Raw genomic sequence first — 18153 nt, forward strand, 5'->3', positions numbered from 1 at the left:
GAGGAGGAGGAGGAGGAGAAGAAGAAGAAGGAGGAGGAGGTGGAGGAGGAGAAGGAGGGATTAGAAGCAAGGCTAGAGGACAAAGGAGAATCACACAGACTTTGAGAAACTGGTGAAGAAGATAGGATGGAATGAAAGAAAGAAGAAATAAAAGAAGAGCAGAATAGAACAACAACACAATACCTAGGAGTCATGTTCACACTCATATAAAAATAAGAACAAACAATGAAAACAGCCCAAAATAAAAAAAGAAAAGAGAGAAAGGGAAAAAAAGGAAAAAAAAATGTCTGCTTCAAGGTGTATCTCTGCTGTTAGTGGTAGACACTGTGGGCAGAGAGAGTCCATATCCATGTTGATTAATCTCAGCTGGCCAGCAGTAGCTTTACAGTGGGCTAACGGATAATTCTAGTGAGCCTGCACTTTTATTTGAAGTGAAGTTCAGGCTAGTTTCTGGCTGTCAGGCTGGAACCAGACCAATTCAACCTGCAGCAGTCCATGTACTTTCTGCTGGCTTGAACTTGGCTGGAAGCTGTTAGATGGAGCCAGCAGTTGCTCTGAATTTTGAGCTCAGTTGGCCCCTCTCCAAGATGGCCCCTTGCCAATCCCCTCTTCTGTGGATGTATGAGCCCAAATAACTCACCAGCCACTGCATTCCACTGTGCCCACTGCTTTGTTCCACTGATGCATTTCTTTGTGGTGGCCTCTGGAGTCACCAGTAGTCACTGTCCATCTGCCGAGTTGAGGTGCTCCTCCTGCACATTGAGTCTGGGCTCAGGGAGAAAGCACTACCTGCTACCTCCTTCTTCTTTGGTTTTGTTTTTTTTTTGTTTGTTTGTTTTGGTTTTTCTCCGGTACCAGGAACCGAACTCACGACCTTGCGCTTGCCAGGCAGGCGCTTTGCCGCTGAGCTAAATCCCCAGCCCCTCCTTCTTCTTGATATTTTTCTCTTTGCCCTCCCTGTGGGCTTCAATTCTTGATTCAGATCCTTCCTGTGGACCAACTTCCCTCTTTTTCTTTCTCATGTTGCTATATTCCAGTGTATGGACGCCAAATCTTGGAAAGGCTCTTTCTCTGCCTCTTACCACTCACCATCTTCTGAGAAAATGAAGTCCCCCCTTTTTTGTATTTTATGGCTAAGCAAACCTGTAAATACATTGTCGGACACAGGAGCAAGAGGGAGGAGCCCCCAACACGAAAGCAGGAAAGATGGCAGGAACATCGAGAGATTGAAGAGGTTATGGTGAATCTGGAGCTTTTGTTCAATGGCTAATCTACCATTTTGCCTTTTGAAGTTTGTTCCTAATGCATTCATGGCTTGGTGGCAGTGGCAGGTGCCATGTTTCTGGAGCATATTTAAACAGGATGAAGGTGTTGGCCTACATTTTCCATGGTGACAGTGTGTTTGTGAGGACACCAGCATAGAAGACTACTTCCAGTGTTCCCGTGCTGGCTTCTCACCTTGTTACCAATGAGCTGTTTACATTTCCAGCCTATTTCCAGTCTGCATTCTGGATGCGCAGAGTAAGAATTAACATGTATGGATCTCTTAGCATGTTCTGTCCAGAGTAAAATTCTTCATCAGGTAGCTTTTATTGTTTGCATGCTTGTTAAAAAAATCAGTGAGTTTTAATTATTCAAAAGAAAAACAAGTATTTGAGTTGCTGGGTGGAAAGCTCCTATGAACGGGTGGAATTGTTTTGTATGGATTTTCTTCTATGTACTGCTGCCTCTTGTAAGCTGATTGGGCCCTACCCAGGACTCTAGGAAAACTTAGCAGAGATGTTTGCAGAGGCCAAAGATCATGTCTCAAGCTGATTGTGTTTTTGAAGAGCAAAAGTCTATTTTCCTCGAGGGCATCAATCTCTCACAATGCTAAATGAGAAGGTAAATTTGAGACATCAGCCTGGTAATAGCCTGACACTCACACCTGGCAGCTGCTAAGTAAATTGTATTTGTGTTAGGGCCATACCACAGAGACTGTGGACTTGGAATGGAGTAAGGTAGCTGGTCTGGAAGGACAGGGTTAGGACTGGGTTCAGTGGCACAGCGTAATTGTGGACTGATTAGTGGACCACACCATGGTGTGGCCTCCATATGTTCTTAGCACCAACTTCACCCAAGCTCAGTTTCCATACCTCTGCACAGTTCTGGCTGTCCTGGCTTGAGACAGAAAAACACATTTTCCTCCTTTATAAGAAGTGTGGTGGATATGAGCACATTCAAATAGCAATAAATACATTGTCAAAATTTGAGGAAAGTATCCCCCACAGCCTTAACATTCAGATACAAGGACTGTACACATTTTAATATATTTCAGTCTTTAAAAATATATCATTATAAACTATTTAAAGCTGTTTTATTTTTCTTACATAAAATAACCAACCATTATGTACTATTTATATTCCTGTTCTTATCTTATAGTATTTTGTTGTGAACATCTTATACTGTTATTGAAGAGGATAGGAGACCATTATTAGAAAGCATTATTTTCACAAGTATCAATTTAACAGCATTATTGAGGTGTAACTGATATATGATAAACTCATGTATCTAAAATGTACAAGTTGATAGATTTTGACGTGTCTGCACACCCGTGAAGCCATCCCACCACTGTGCTGACAAACGTATCCATCATTTTCAAAGCATGTGAGGGCCCCATAGAAACTCTTCCCACTCTCTCTGGCCTCCTGATCCTTGGCAACCACTTTCCTGATTTCTCACAGTATTTTAGTTTGCATTTTCTAGGGTTTTAAATAACTGGAATGAGAGAGTTCATACTCTTATTTGTCTTCTTTCATTAGGAATAATTATTTTGAGATTCACTCATGCTGTTGCATGCATAAGTAGTTTATTCTTTTTATTGCTAAGTATGATGTATCATAGTTTATTTATAAATTCAACAGTTGAGGCACATTTATTTTTTTCCAATTTTTATTATTGCAAATAAAAGGCTGCTATGTACATTCATGTATAAGTTTTTGTGTGGACTATTTTAGTAAGAAATCACAAGAAATAACTTCATGTCATGTGAGAAATATCTATGAATGAAACGTCTGGATTCTATGGTATATGTATGTTTAAAACGTTTGGAAATTTCCCATTTCCCAAAGTGATTAGACCACTTTACAACCATCATTTGTGGCTGAGGGTCCCCACTCCTCTGTAGTGAGTCTTGGTAATTTTAGTCATTTTCATAAGTGTGAAATAGTTTTCACTTTGGTCTTAATTTGTACTTCTTAATTACTACCATCTTAAATGTCTTTTCTTGTAGTAATTTTCCATCTGTGTGTATTCTTTGGTGAAGTGTCCATATTTTGACCAGTTTTTTTCACTTACTTTTTGTTACTGTTGCATTTTGAGCATTCTTTATACATTCTGAATATAAGAACTATATTTATTTCAGATATGTGCTTGCAGCTATTTTCTCTGAGCTTTACCCTTTTTTCAGTTGCTTAGGTGTCTATTAAAGGGCAGAAGTTTTGAATTTTGATGACGTCCCAACTGTCAATTCATTCTTTTGTGAATTGTGCTTATAGTGTCACATTTAAGGAATCTTTACCTACCCAAGGGTAAAAGACTTTCAGCTATATTTTCTTTTGAAATATTGTAATTTTAAGTTTTACATTTAGATCTATTATCTGAGTTTGAATAAATTTCATCTGTGGAATGAATTATGGATTGAACTCTTTTTGCATAAAGTATCCAGGTATTCTGTAATTATTGAACAGACTATACTTCTTCTACTCAGTTGCCTTTGTTTCTTTGCCAAAACTTAATTGTCCAAATACATATTTCTGGCATTTATTTTGCTCAATTCATCTGTCTTTATATTAGTACTGCACTGTTTTGAGTATTGTACTTCATAATGCCTTGAAGTGAGCTTTGATGGCTTTCTGATTTTGTTCTTTTTCGGGTTGTTTGGGTTATTCTAAATTCCTTACATTTCCACATGGACTAAAAAATAAATATCATCACTTTGGCAGAGGGACTTCAACATAATGATGTTGGGGAGACACAAACATTCAGTGCATAGCAGAAGGCATCTTAATTTATTTTCCAATTTTACAGAGGGGGCTTCTAATTTTTAGATATTAAACATGGAGATTTGCTTTGTTTGACAGACACATAACTCTTACAACTTGGTCTGTTTACTTGATATGTTTATTATTAGGATTTCTAATATTAAAATGGCTACATTCTTGGATAATTGGTTTTCTAAGACTACTTGATTAATATCTTATTGATTTTTTGCTAAAGAATTTTATATTAGCTAATGATTTTTGCTAATATACTTTATTTTTTTGATGATGTATTTTTTGCTAATGACTTTTAGATTCATATTCAAATGCGTATTTTTGCCTTCTTTTTGTAGCTTTTGACACTAGTGTTATATTAGCTTTCCCTTAATGAATCCAGCAGTTTCCAAGATTTTTCTAGCTGGTGCATTAGCTTCTGTACATTTAAAGTAATCATTACCTTTAACGTTTGTGACAATGGAAATAACCATCACTGCATTTTCCTCCCTACATTTCGTCTTGTTTTTGACTTATTGGTCTGTTTGTGGTATCATCTCTGTATCATTAAGCAGGTTGTGGCTTAATGATTCTTTGCTCTCCATCTTTCTCTTCTTCCTGGCCCAGCGGTGGCCTCTGCAGACTTCAGGCTTGGCTGTGAACCTTGCTTTGGACAACAGAATGACAAGTAGAGTAAACATCCATATGGAGGCATTGGAGTTTTTAGGACACTTGAATTGGGTCTACACTTTCCATGAGAAAGAGAAGTTGCAGGAAATTATTACTACTTCAACCTGGGTCTTGAAAGACAAATTACAGAGAAGATATGTACCCAACTCACACACCATGAGCATGATGATGTAACCCCAGCCATATCTTGCCAGGGTCAGCTGACCTACAGACCCATGAACGAGACATAAATACTTAACAGTGTAAGTTACTGAAATCTTGTAATTCCTTCTTATGTAGGACTAACAGAAAAAGCTGATTAATACATAGACTAACATAATGGCAGTTTATAATTTCTTTGAATATGAATTTGTTTTCTTCTCCCTTTTTCCTGGAAGTGTTTAAATCTATGGCTTTAACTCTGAGTGATCACATCATATGATAATTGTTTTGATATGTGATATTACTTCCTTACATTCTAATAGTTTGCTATGGTATTTAACATTCTTCCTTCTTTCTTCAGATAATTACTAGTTACTCCCTCTCCCAACATCTTAGCTTTTGTGTTTGTGTGTTTGTGGGCACCAACTTTGCTATTAATTTTAAGTTTTAGTATATTGTGTTCAGGTAATGTTATCTATACTATTTTTACTTGTTAAAATTTATTTGGATTTTTGAGACTTGAATATGATTAATTTTTATAATAACTTCCCCTTCTTTGGAAGTCTTATACATTTTCTTTCTCAAGTCTCCAACACAGTATATTCCTATTTATTATGTCCTGGAATGACACAATTAAAACCTCCTGGTTCAATTGTGGTTCTGACTATTTCATCTATGCTTATATATTCTTTGCTTTTGTATTTTCATGATATTTTCAGTGAAGTTTGTATTACTATTGTAACTTTTAGTAACATTAATCTTCTTGAACAAGAAACTTTCTGACAATTTATTCTGTTAGTAAAATTACCATTTCTGTATTCTCACTTGTCTTCTGATCTTTATGCATCCTTTCATTTTGAACATGCTGTTTCATTCATTTTAGATATGTGGCTTGGAGTTTTTGATCCTAATTCATCCTTCAAAGAATGCAAGATTTTACAATTACCCATTTGTATTCAATCATACTTTTATTATTTGATTTTGTGATTTCTGCTCTTTATCTGTGCTTATTTCCATTTCATGTTTCCTAAATATTTACCGGTGTCCCCTCCAATGGCTTGTAAAATTTAAATTGTGGTAATTTTTATAGTTTTGTTTAGCAAAGTTTTATAATTATTTTCCTATTATACATTTTAAAGGCACTGATAGAACTTATAACACCTTTTACGAGAAGCAACATGTTCAGCATCTTTATCTTACTTGCCAACATTAGCAATTTCATTAATTTGGCTCAAGATTAGAATTACTTAAGAAATCCTTTTGTAAGCTAGGCATTGTGGTGTATGTCCATAATCCTGACATTCTGGGAGGCTAACGCAGAAGGATCAAAAATTGGAGCCCAGCTTGGGCAACTTAATGACTTAGTGAAACCCTGTTTCAAAATAAGAAACTAAAGGAAGCACTGGGGATATAGTGAAGGTTCAATCTCTAGTTTTACAAAGGAAGGAAGGAAGGAAGGAAGGAAAGAAGGAAGGAAGGAAGGAAAGAAAGAAGAAAGAAAGTAAGAAGAAAGAAAAGCCAGGCTTTTGCTTGTACAGTTTTCTCATAATTACACAAAAATGTAGTTGCTTTATTTAGACTTACCACTAATTAATTTTGGTAGTTACCACTGGTTCTTTAACCCACTATTTGTCCATTTCTATGTCCTGAGCTTTGATTTATCTCTTAATGATCCACATGGCAGAGTAAGGTTTCTGTTCAGACCACATGTCCTGGTGGCCTGCATGTCAAACATGATGCTCTGTGTCCATACCTGTGAACGGCAGGTGACTCGGAACCCTGTGACATCAGCAGCCACTGGGAGACTCCAGTAGCCTCCTGTGGCTCATCATCTTTCTTTCTGGAAATAAAGGTAGTATCATAATTTATTTCTCTCTCTTTCCTTACCCTCTTTTGGGGTGTTTTATCCATTTCCTCTTTCCACTGCTGAATTCCTTATGCCCTATAGAGAGAGCTCTCGGTAGCCCCAGCGTGGATTCTAATTTTCTATTTTTGCTTTCTTCACAGGTCCTTTTTACTTCTTCCTGTCTTGTCTCTTTATTGTAATAGCTTTTTGAATTTTATTGGAAACCTGAATGACACTTTATGAAGTATTTCTGCTTTCACTGTCATAAACATAACTCAGCAGAATTCTTTCAAATCCCTAGCTAGGATGTTGTCCTCATTCTTTCAGGCTGCAGGCTCATTCTTTCAGGCCTTGTGTTAAGGTGTTCCTTTTGTCTCTCAAAGAAGAGACTGACCAAGGCCCAGTTGCCAGAGGAGGCCATGGCCTTTCTTTTGTGGACAACAATGGCAGGTTGGGCCCACAGGGGATCACTGCCCATAGGTCCATGGAAAGACTTAGTTTTTTAGTAGGAATTTGTGCTTCATGGAGGTGCTGGAAGGCTCTTCAAGGATGTGGAGAGTATGGTGAGCTGGAGGGTCCCCTTCCTTAGCATTGCTGGGGTGCCCACAGCAGTCCATGACATGCAGGAGGCTGAACTGGAAACTTGGTTTAAAGTGTCAGAGGTCCATTGTTTTGGGAAATGCTTTTGAGCTCCCTGATCTGCACAGGAGGGGACATCTGCTTGCCTTTTGTACAATGGGCAAGATTGCCTACCTCCTGTGAGGCAGACAAGGGGATTCCTGCAGCTTGGCTTCTGATTTCACTTCAATCTCATCATTGCCCAGCTCCACCCATGAAATATTCTTATGCTGCTGGGAGGCTGCAGTGTAGTTCTTTGAGGCAGAGAAAATTGGAGGAAAGTGAGGTGAGAATCCCAGGAGCAACGTAATTTCTCAGGTGATGTGCTCTGCTTACCTGTGTGAGGTGGGTTTTTTTGGCAGGGGACCGACACGGCAAAGGCATCTTCTTGCTTTTTGGCATTTGACACAGAACGTGGCTTGTTGGAAACACACCAATGTCACTTTTAGTGCAGCTTTTGGCACTCTGATTTTAAAAAGCAGCTGGGCAGGATGTAGGTAATGATAGAGATGATGTGTGCATGTTAGCAGTCTCAGGCACCTGGCTCTGTGGCTGATATTCCAGGAGCATTTTGCCTGCCTGCTCCCTGTGAAGGATCTGGGATTCTCATTTGGTGTATGTTCTGGCCTCAAAAGGGAGTTTTTTCCATTAAGGGCTTCCTGAGCAAAAGTAAACTTGTTCTTCTATTTGTGTGATTTCATGGTTATTTAAAGGAAGGTAAGAACTCTTGTTTTAAAAGCACTTTACTCAGATATCTTTCATATGGATTTTTAAAATATCAAAGTGAACTAAATGTGCTGAGCTGAACGCAGTTCCAAAGTGCTGTAAGTGACTTGTGCAATCTCACTCAGATAGTTGACTTGTGTTACCCATGGACTGGCAGTTTCCTTTATAGCTGACCTGTCGTATCACACATGAGCCTGAATACTGATCTAGGGCAGACATTTGCCCAGTTCTAGAGGGACAGACAAGGCCCCCTTGTGAGAAGTGACAGGTTCCACTCATCAAAGATGTGGTGGATTGACAACTGGTGGTCAACTTGTAACACCCAGCTGAACTGAATCAGCGTGGTGATGGACACAGAAGGCCCACCTGAGGATTGCTGCCAACAACCTAAAAAGAACTGGAGGGGAAGAAGAGACGCTACTAGGGAGCTGTTGGTTCTCCTGGAGGAGCTTGTCATGCTGGCTTTCCTGATATGAACTCGGCTATTCACATTGTCAGAGGAATTTGGGACCTTGCTGTCACTGAGAATAGCTACGGTTCACTTGGCGGGGAGCTCTGGTCTGTCCTTTGAGCATTGTTTCTTGGCTCTGGAGAGGAAGATGGCGTGCTGTTCAACATTCTGGAGAAGCTTGTTGCATTGCCTTTCCTGATATAAACTCAGCTGTTCCAACATCGGGGGGAGCTTGGGACCTTGCTGTTGCTGAGGATGGCTGTGGTACTTTTCAAGGGAGCTCTGATTCCTACTTTGAGCATTGCTTCCTAAATCCAATGCAGCCAGATCCTTCACACTGCTGGCACAGACTTTCTAGCTTCTACTATTGACATTTTGGCCTTCCCAGCACAGATCCGTTGAACAGACTTGCATGAGGCACTGTCATGGGCTCTAGGCTTCCAGTTGGACTTGTGGGGGGCATTGTCATGGGCTCTAGGTTTTTAGCTGGACTCATGCAGGACATTGCCATGGGATCCAGGCTCTCAGCTGGATTCTTTGGGTTTATAGTGTGTGAACAAAATTCCTGCACTCTTTTGTACTTGACTCTTGGGGTGACTACTACAAAATAATCCTATAAATTTTGTGTCCTATACTAAATTGTTTTCCTTGTGAACCCTGACTACAACAAAAGATCATTGGGAATTCCTTCTGAGGGTGTGATCTTGGAGGCCACAATGTCTTTTGTACATGCTGATGGAGCGTACGAGATGCTCAATAAGATTGTAACCTTAAGATACTCAGGGTGTATGACGGAAGGGGGACATATGAGGAATGGCAGTGGCCCTGACATCCTGCAACATGTCCCTTTTGGGCCTGCCCTTATACAGTGATGACGAGTGCTTACTGGATATCACTGCTCTTCCCAGAACCCTGATGTCAGTGCCATCTGCTCTCATCTTTGAGATAAAGACAGTGCAGGTGCAAGATGTTACTGACTCCTAGAGACCCACAGCCAGTCAGTGGTGGGGATGATTTGCCATGGGTCATCCAGCCCCTGATCCGAGCTGCTGGGCATCTCAGTGGTCATCAGTGAACCAGGGCTGGGTAGTCAGTTCCATTACTGAAAGTAAGGGAACATGTGCTTTTCTTTGGGAAAACAATGGAAAACCCTTCTTAATTTATGTATACAAAGAGGTGCAACTTTGCTATAAGATGACCAGAGAAAGTAGGCCATGCACTTTTCCTATAGTCAAAGTAAACCTCTTTTTTCCTCTGAATGTAATTCCTCCACTGATTTCCAGATATATCCCTTTGAGGAAAAAAATGTAAAAATCTGTTTTGAAAAAAAAAAAAAAAAAAAAACCTTACATTTTTCTTTTCCAAAGAATCTCACTTTTATTCAGAGTGATGAGATGTGCATTTTATTTTGAGAAGCCAGTCACCTAAGATTGAAGGCGAGCATTTGGGATCCAGGCAAACATCAGCACCCGTGAGTTATGTTCTAATGAAGAAAGAGCCAACTTTCCCAAGGAGGGGGTCACTGGAAGGTCAAGACTTTGCCTTAGTCTTCACAGTGGTGGCTATGTGTCATTGCGCCTTAGGCACAGCCACCAGTGTCTCTGCTTGGGACTCAAGACTGTGTCATTCAAGGAGAGGTGGTCTTCTGTGCCTTCTGCAGTTGCAGTGATCTCTGCATCCTTTTGTGCACAAGTGGACGTCTACCCAGGGGACCATGGGGAGTGCCACTCTGACCAATTGTGGGATTCTAAAGATGTTCACTTTGTGAGGCTGTTGAGATCTATTGTAGGAAAACACGTGCTGCCTGAAACACTTTGTCAAGGCTTGCTTTAAGTAATTGCTACTACAAAGGTCAAATGAGATTTCACTTAAATTAATTAAAGCCACAGGATCAAGGCTGGATGTGATAAAATTATTAATTTCTCACCTTGCCAGTTCTCCATAGGCCTGGAGAGACTCCAATTAGGACTTTAGGGAGGGGAGGGATTTGTGTCAGTTAAAATTAAGCTTGCATAGAACTGGACAGAACATCTGTTAAATTGTGATTAGCCAAATATCCCAAATTTCATTTGGACTGGTGCTGAAAGGACATATTTGCCAAATAATGATCAAGACAGATGCTCCAATTACATAATCATATTTGTGAAAATGGTTTACTTAAACTCTGAATGTCATTAGATCAAATGAAAGCTAAGTGACATGCAGTCCCATTTTTTACCTTTGGAGCAGCAGAGAATTATTACAGTATGTGTAGGTTCTATTGAAAATGCTGTATTTTTTGGTCTGAATGCAGTGTTTTTGTTGAATATCACATTTTTAAATGGAAATCTCTCTAGGAAATACTGCAGATTTGACCTGTAGTGTAAAACAAATGCACAGAAAGGGTAGCAAATTTTGTTAACTTTAAATTCATAGGTGCCACATCCAAGTCCCAAGAAATGGGCCAAGAGTGAGCCTGGGAGCTCAGGTCAGCAATGCTAGGTAAGTGTGTGGTGAGGCCCATCTGCCTACATACCCTGACACTTTCCTTCCCAGTGACATCTTCCCCGGGGACTCAAAAAGGAGCTATTGTAGGAGGGTAGGCTGATTTGGTGTCCTTTGCTTCTCATCCTGCCATCACTGGATGAGGGATGAGGTCGCACAAAGCTGAGGATTAGACTTGGGCTCGTGGCTGGGTTCCTGCACATTGGGGAGGCACTAGGGCCAAACCCCAGGATCTCAGGGGCCTTGACCTGTCTTGCAGTGAGACTGATGATACACACTGGCTGCCTCCCAGAGATCTGTAGAGAAGATGAGTTCACTGAGGTCAACTCTCAGCCTGAGGTGAAAACTTAAGTGCTTTATGTGCTACATTTATTGTGTCCCAGAGAATTTCCATCAGCCTGAGGAGATGTCCTGGGTATGTTTTTGGCCTCTGCACAGTACCCAGCATTTCAAGTTTATTGGGAAGATGTGGAAGCTGGAACTGCTGAGGCAGTGTTTCTCTTGTTCTCCCTCTCTACTAACCCTCAAGAACTTCTCTGATCCCTGCCAAGTGTGGAGTTGGGGTGATGTGGATCCCATTGAGTACCCAGGAATAGAAGCTTTCAGGCTTTTAACTTCCACATAATCCAGTGGGCCATGCTACTCACTTCCTGTGCACTGGTTGCCTGCCTGACTCCTGTGTGTGTGGAAGGAGGCATCCAAAGTAATGGGGTCTTTCTGGTTAGGTAGCCACTTGCTCTGAGCAGAAGATGGAAGGCAGGAACCACAGGTAACCCACTGTGAGCCTAGAAAACATTCTGCTATAGTGGCAGCTGCCTAGTCCTCCAAATGTACAAAGGGATGGTGTATAGAATGTTCCCGACATTTTATTGATAATGTGGTTGAGTACAGGTACAGGCTATACTGAAGAAAAGTCATTTTTCTTGGACCTCAATGAATGAATGAATTAAAAATTATATTGTTTGATGATTGTAAAAGTACTATATGCTTATTGTGAAAGGCATAAAATTCAATTTAAAAAGTAGCATAAAGGTAATAAATATTCATAACACCCTTCAGTTCCCTCACTGGCATTTCTGGCCCTAGAGTATAGCCTTGTTGGTGTTTATCTTTATTCTCTATTTTTAGAACTAATGTCCATGTTATGATAATAGATGCTTCTTGCGGGCATTAGTCAGATCTGTCATGTCCAGACCCTGAAGGAGGGTCTCTCACAACCATCCAGAGTCATAGTGACCAATGACCTGTCTCCTCCTATCCATCCTGCCCACCTCCTCCACTGTAGCATGCAAGGCTCCACCTTGAGCCCCTCTTTTCTTCTTTAAAACCAAGACATGAATCTCTGCTTCCAGAAGTGGCCAGCGTGTCACTTTCCATTGTAAACACATCAGTGCCTTCTTAATGGTACAGCATATTTACCCTTTTGTTGGGAAAATGCCCCTGCCTGTTGGATGTTGATGGGTCTCTCCGTGACAGGTATGTGTCCAGCTTCCTGGTGATGCCCAGTTCCTGTCCCTGGCCATCTATCAGTCTTGCTTCAGACTCATGAGACCAGTTGCAGGGGCAGGATGAGCCTGGCATAAAACTCTTTTCCCCAAACCCTGCCTCTTCCTATGCCAATATGACTGCCATGAGCACTTACCACTGCAATTCTTCCTTGGAAAACTTCTCCCCCTGGTCTAATGCCTTTCGTGAACTAACCTGATGGTTATGTCCTAATGGGCGGGGAAAACCAAGATCTGTGGTCTCAGAATCTGTTTTCTTGGAACTCATGGCAAAGTGGAGTGGCAGATGCATCCATAGCACCCTGAGTGATATTGAAATAGTGCTTTAACATTTCCTAATGCATTATTCAACCTTAGGACAGAGCTCTGAATGTAGAGGGTGGCAGGTGAAGTAGGTGGGCCCGAGGAGGAGCAGAAAGGGTTTCAGGAGGAAGTGTTGACTGGAGTAGATCCAGTGGAAGCCCATCCTCCTGCAGCTCTACCTTTTACACTGGCAAGAATAGCAGCTTCTTTTTTCCTCAGAGAGGTCAGAATTAGATTCTGGCTCAGGTTTGATTTTTTTTTAAGTCATTTATTTTAAAACACTTTCACAGATATATTTTAATTAAAGATACTTGACAACTTTTCAGAAAAGCAGAGTGAAAGGCAATTTTCAATTTTAAGCTCACTTGGCTGAGCTTACTGATTCTGGTTTCATGCACTATTTCCACAAAATGCTTAAATTGTACTTCGGCTTTACTTGGTGGGCTTTGGAGCTGGAGAGTTAATGGAAAGGAAGTCCCAGGCTGTACTCCGAAGTAATTAGATGAGAAAAATTACCCAAGCTATTTTGTTGTTGGCCAAATATTTTGAATATGTGTTGAACAGTGATAATCAACTTTATCTTAATTGCCTCTGCACTAAGTTAACAGGTTATTAATATTATGAATATAAAATTTTGTTCTGTGACAGATAGTGACAAGGAGAATTTAAGGAATTCTGAGCCAGGCAAGTAGAAGCCCAGGATAACTGCAGCTTCTTCCAGGTGTTTTCCATACAGACCTCTGGAAAGCCTAACTGGTTATTTCATCTCTGATCTCTGAAAGTTCCTTGATATCTGGCCTTGGTTTCTGAGCAGCTTTATCATCAGTGGTCCATTCCCTTCCATTTCCCCACCCTGGCCCAGCAGTGCATTACATCTCTCGTGGCTCTCATACTGGCCTGGACCCATCAAATCACGGTAATCTACTTGCCAAAATTTCCCAACCCAGTTATTCCTTTAATAACTTCTATCAAAGTGATATTCTGTGCTCTGTCCATTCAGGGAGATGTCCTACTACATGCACTGAAAGAAGTCTCAGGAGAATATCTTTGTTATCCAAACATCACAAGCACTGGGGAGGACCAAGCTGCCTTTGTGGAATGTGAACTAAATGTGGTAGTGAAAGATCAGTGTGAATGTGAACATTCACCAACAGGTGACTACAAACACAAATTTGTTCTGGAGTCTGTTTTGCTGCTTCCTAAGGACACGAGGGTGGGCTGTGCAGCTTGTTGTGAGTCGTGCAATCCCTGGTTAGGTCCATCCCATGTTCTTGCTCCTATGGCTCAAGTTTTGCTTCAGGAACCCACTCCTCTGTGCTTCACAAAGCTCTGAGTGGCAGAATAACTCCACTGGGGCAGATTTCATACCACTTTTTCAGAATTTCTCAATTTCTTTACCTGTAGTTGTTTGGATTTTAGATTTAAAAACAGAAATTAAGTAACTATGTATTGTAGATCTGATTGCTGCAGCTCCACCTTTTACACTGGCAAGAATAACAGCTTCTTTTTTCCTCAGAGAGGTCAGAATTAGATTCTGGCTCAGGTTTGATTTTTTTTAAAGTCATTTATTTTAAAACACTTTCACAGATATATTTTAATTTACCTGTAGTTGTTTGGATTGCTGGCTAGGAGGAGCTCTACCAATCTAGAAGTTCATCTGTGGAAAGTCTAGTTTCCTTATTCTAATTTTCTATGTTTTGAATGTTGAGTGCCCTGAAGTTTATGCATTGAAATACTCACTCTAAAGTGGTGGGTGGTGGGGTAGCTTTCGGGAAGCGATTGAGTTATGGTAGCAGAGCTCTCACAGTGGGATTAGTGCCCTGGGAGCTCATTCTGTCCTTTCATTATGTGATGACACAGCCAGGAGGAGAGGCCTTCTCTGAACCAGAAAGTGGCCCTTGAAAATATGGACGCTACTGTTACCTGATCTTGAACTTTCTAACTTAAAAAAGTGAGAAATAAATTTGTTTGTGCTGCTGTAAACATAGCAAATAAATTTATTTCTCACACTTAGGGTTGAGGGGAACAGTTAATACTTATTTTTTTCCTCTTTTTAATTTTTTGACCAATTTTGCACTCATATCTGGTAATCAAAACAATTAATTTGAAGACAACAATATGCAGTATAACAACCATTGCTGAGTTCCTACCATCTTGTTTAGTGAAATTTTGTATAGTTTCAAATGTTTTTTATTATTTTTATTCTCTTTGATAAATTTTGTTTGTAAGCTACCCATATAGCATGTGTATTTTAGTATTTTATTATAGCAGCTTAAATAGATTAAGGCACTATTTTTCACAGGAATGGTGTTTAGAAATGGGAAAGAATACCCTTTTCAATATACTATAATGTAAAACCTTAATAGTCACATGCAAAAGAACAAAATTGGAAAGTTATCTTAAAATTGGAACCTACCCAAAGGTATACTCCAGTGGATTAGAGACCTAAATGTTAACACTTAAATCTGTAAAACACCTAGAATAAAATGGAAAAAATTTCTTGGTGTTGGGTATGGCAGTGGTAAAATGGGTCATCAACATATACAGTGAATGTTTGAATTAAAAAAAAATTATTACAATAAAATACACATTGCAATTAATTCCCCTTCAAAATATTCCATGTTGTTTCACATACACACTATATGTAATCACTTTTGTCTCTTATTGAAGCAGTTCTGGAATTTCTCTTTTATGTCTTTAGAAGTGTTATAAAAAATATAGTGAACACTGCTGAGTGACATTCACTAGGAAAGCACACTCATAAAAACATTGCAGTCAGTATGTCTTCATCCACCTTATTCACTAGATGTGGCAACTTATAACTTGTTTATGTTTGTCCAAGTCAAAATGACCATGGTAGGTGGATTCAAAACATCAAGGCAGCCATGACAGTGCAGCTAAAAATACTCACATGAGAGGGCTTTCCAACTGCCTCAGATATTGGGGAAAATGATGTGATAAGTGTGTTTAAAGCTGGGGACTTAATTGGGGGGTTAATGTCAATATATCTTTTACTGTAACAATTTTTAGAACTGAAAGCATTCACTATATTTTTTAATCACACCTTTGTGTTTTGGCAGCAACACTAAAATCTCAGACAACAAAAGCAAAAGCAAACAAGTGGGACTACATTGAACTAAAAAGCTTCTTCACAGCCAAGGAAACAGTCAAATTGGAAAGGCAGCTTATGGACTAGAAGAAAATATCTGCAACTCATACATCTCATAAAGGGCTAATATCTAAAATATATAAAGAATTCCTATAGCTGTATTGCAGAAAAACCTAAGTAAATCTGATTAAAAGACATACAAAAGGCTTGAATGGACACTTTCCTGAGGTACATGAAAATATGCCCAACATCACTAGTCATCAGTGAAGTGAAAATCACCGACACTGTGAGGTGTCACCTCAAGCTTGTTAGAGTGGCTATTATCAAAAAAGGCATGTGATAACGAGGGCTGGTGAGGGTGTGGAGAAAAGGAATTTTTGCATACTGTTGACAGGCATTATGGACAGCATTATGGAGGTTTTTTTTTTTTTAAATTAAAATGATGACTATCATATGACCTTACTTCTGGGTATATATCCAAAGGAAATGAAATCTGAGCTCCCATGTTTGTTGCAGCTTTATCTACAACAGCCAAAATATGGAAATAAACCAAGTGTTCACAAATAAATAAATAGATAAAGAAATTGTGATGTACACACACAATAGAGTATTTGTAATATTATTCAGGCTTAGGAAAAAAGGAGATCCTGCCATTTGTGACAACACGGAAGAACCTAAAAGACATTACACTAAGTAAAATAAGCCAGATATAGACAGGGAAATCCTGCATGATCTCACTCATGTGAAATCTATGGAAAGTAGAATCTTACAAACAGAACAGATAGGTGTAATGGGGGTAGAAAAATGAAAAGGTTAAAGTCTCGGATAAATCTAGAGAACAATGAATAGCATGAAGATTATAGTTAATGATGTATTGTAACTGGAAATTTACTACTGGTGTAGACTTCAGGTACTTCACTGAAAAAGGCAATTGTGGAAGGTGATGGGTATGCTAATGAGCTTGACTGTAATAATTTCTGTATGTGGATATTAAAGCATCACATTATACACCTTAGACATAGACAATATGAATAAATTAAGAAAGTCAACCTCGGATGCGAAATTCAAATGTCAGTCAGAGTCCTTGTGCCCCGTCCCTGCCCCTGATCCTCATAGCACTTTTGGTCACTGTGATTTGCCACCTACTTCCTCCACTAAAGGTGACCTTCATGACACATAACTTTGTCTGGTTTCCTTGGTGTTGGCTGTGGAGACTTCTGATTAGCCTCCTCTTAATTTCACAGTCATTTCATAAAAATATTTCATTAGGATGAGCCTATAATTTCTGCTCTACTATGCAATCCCATTAATGCTAACCTGGGGGTAAGCACTAACAACATTGCAGCATCCAGGTAGGAGACCTTAGCTCACCCTCCACAGACTTATGAAGCCATGCAGAAGCCAGAGAACCATGAGAGTGAGGACATTAAATCCTTATCCTATACCATCTGATCAGTGGAGCCACTAAAAATCCTCCAACTCACACTGACAACAGCATTTGTATGAAAATAAGAATTGATTTATATCCAGTTGCAGGGCTCCCTTAACACAATTTCACTGCTGTAAAACATGTGTGTATCTCTGATGGGCCCCTTTGCAAGATTCTCTCTTCCCTGTAGTTCGCTCAGCCTTCTTGTTTTCTCTGCTCTCTTTTCCCCTTGAGGGAAGCTCTGATCAGAATTCCTGGCAGGACTCTTTTGCAAGTGACCCTTTATAGCTGGTGCTTTTGGGGTTGTATGAGGAAGCTCTATTGATCCTGGCCAGACCCAATCAATTATCCAGGGCTTTAGAGGAAGCAGGGGTGGGAACCAGAATCATTGGTCATCAGTCACTTGACAGCTGCTAGTCTCCTGTTGGGAGCTGATCACTTGTGCTCTGGAGCTGCAGGGGTTCTCAGAGAAACAGAACCAATGGAACATACAGAGGTAGGAATGAGGGGATTCATAATGGAAGCTGCCTCACACTGCTACAAAGGCCGAGAGGACCCACTGTCTGCTGTTTGCAAGCCGTGAACCTGGAAGAGCTGAATTGTAATTTAGTCTGAGAGGGAAGGACCAGGAATAAAGAGACCAATCTTGTACTCTCATCAGTAGACCAAAGGCATTGAGAGTGTTGGGATGGAGTTGGAAATTGGGCACTCCAAGAAAGAGAGAGAATTCACTTTTCCTGTGGCTCATGCCCTGTAGATGGAGTCCCTCCATCTTGGTGAAAGCAGATCATTCTTACCAAGCTCACTGGTTCAAATATTTATCCCTTCAGAGAAACAT

This window comes from Chinchilla lanigera, unplaced genomic scaffold (genome assembly GCF_000276665.1).
Source record: "Chinchilla lanigera isolate Chin_1 unplaced genomic scaffold, ChiLan1.0 scaffold00076, whole genome shotgun sequence".
NCBI classification, from domain to species: Eukaryota; Metazoa; Chordata; class Mammalia; order Rodentia; family Chinchillidae; genus Chinchilla; species Chinchilla lanigera.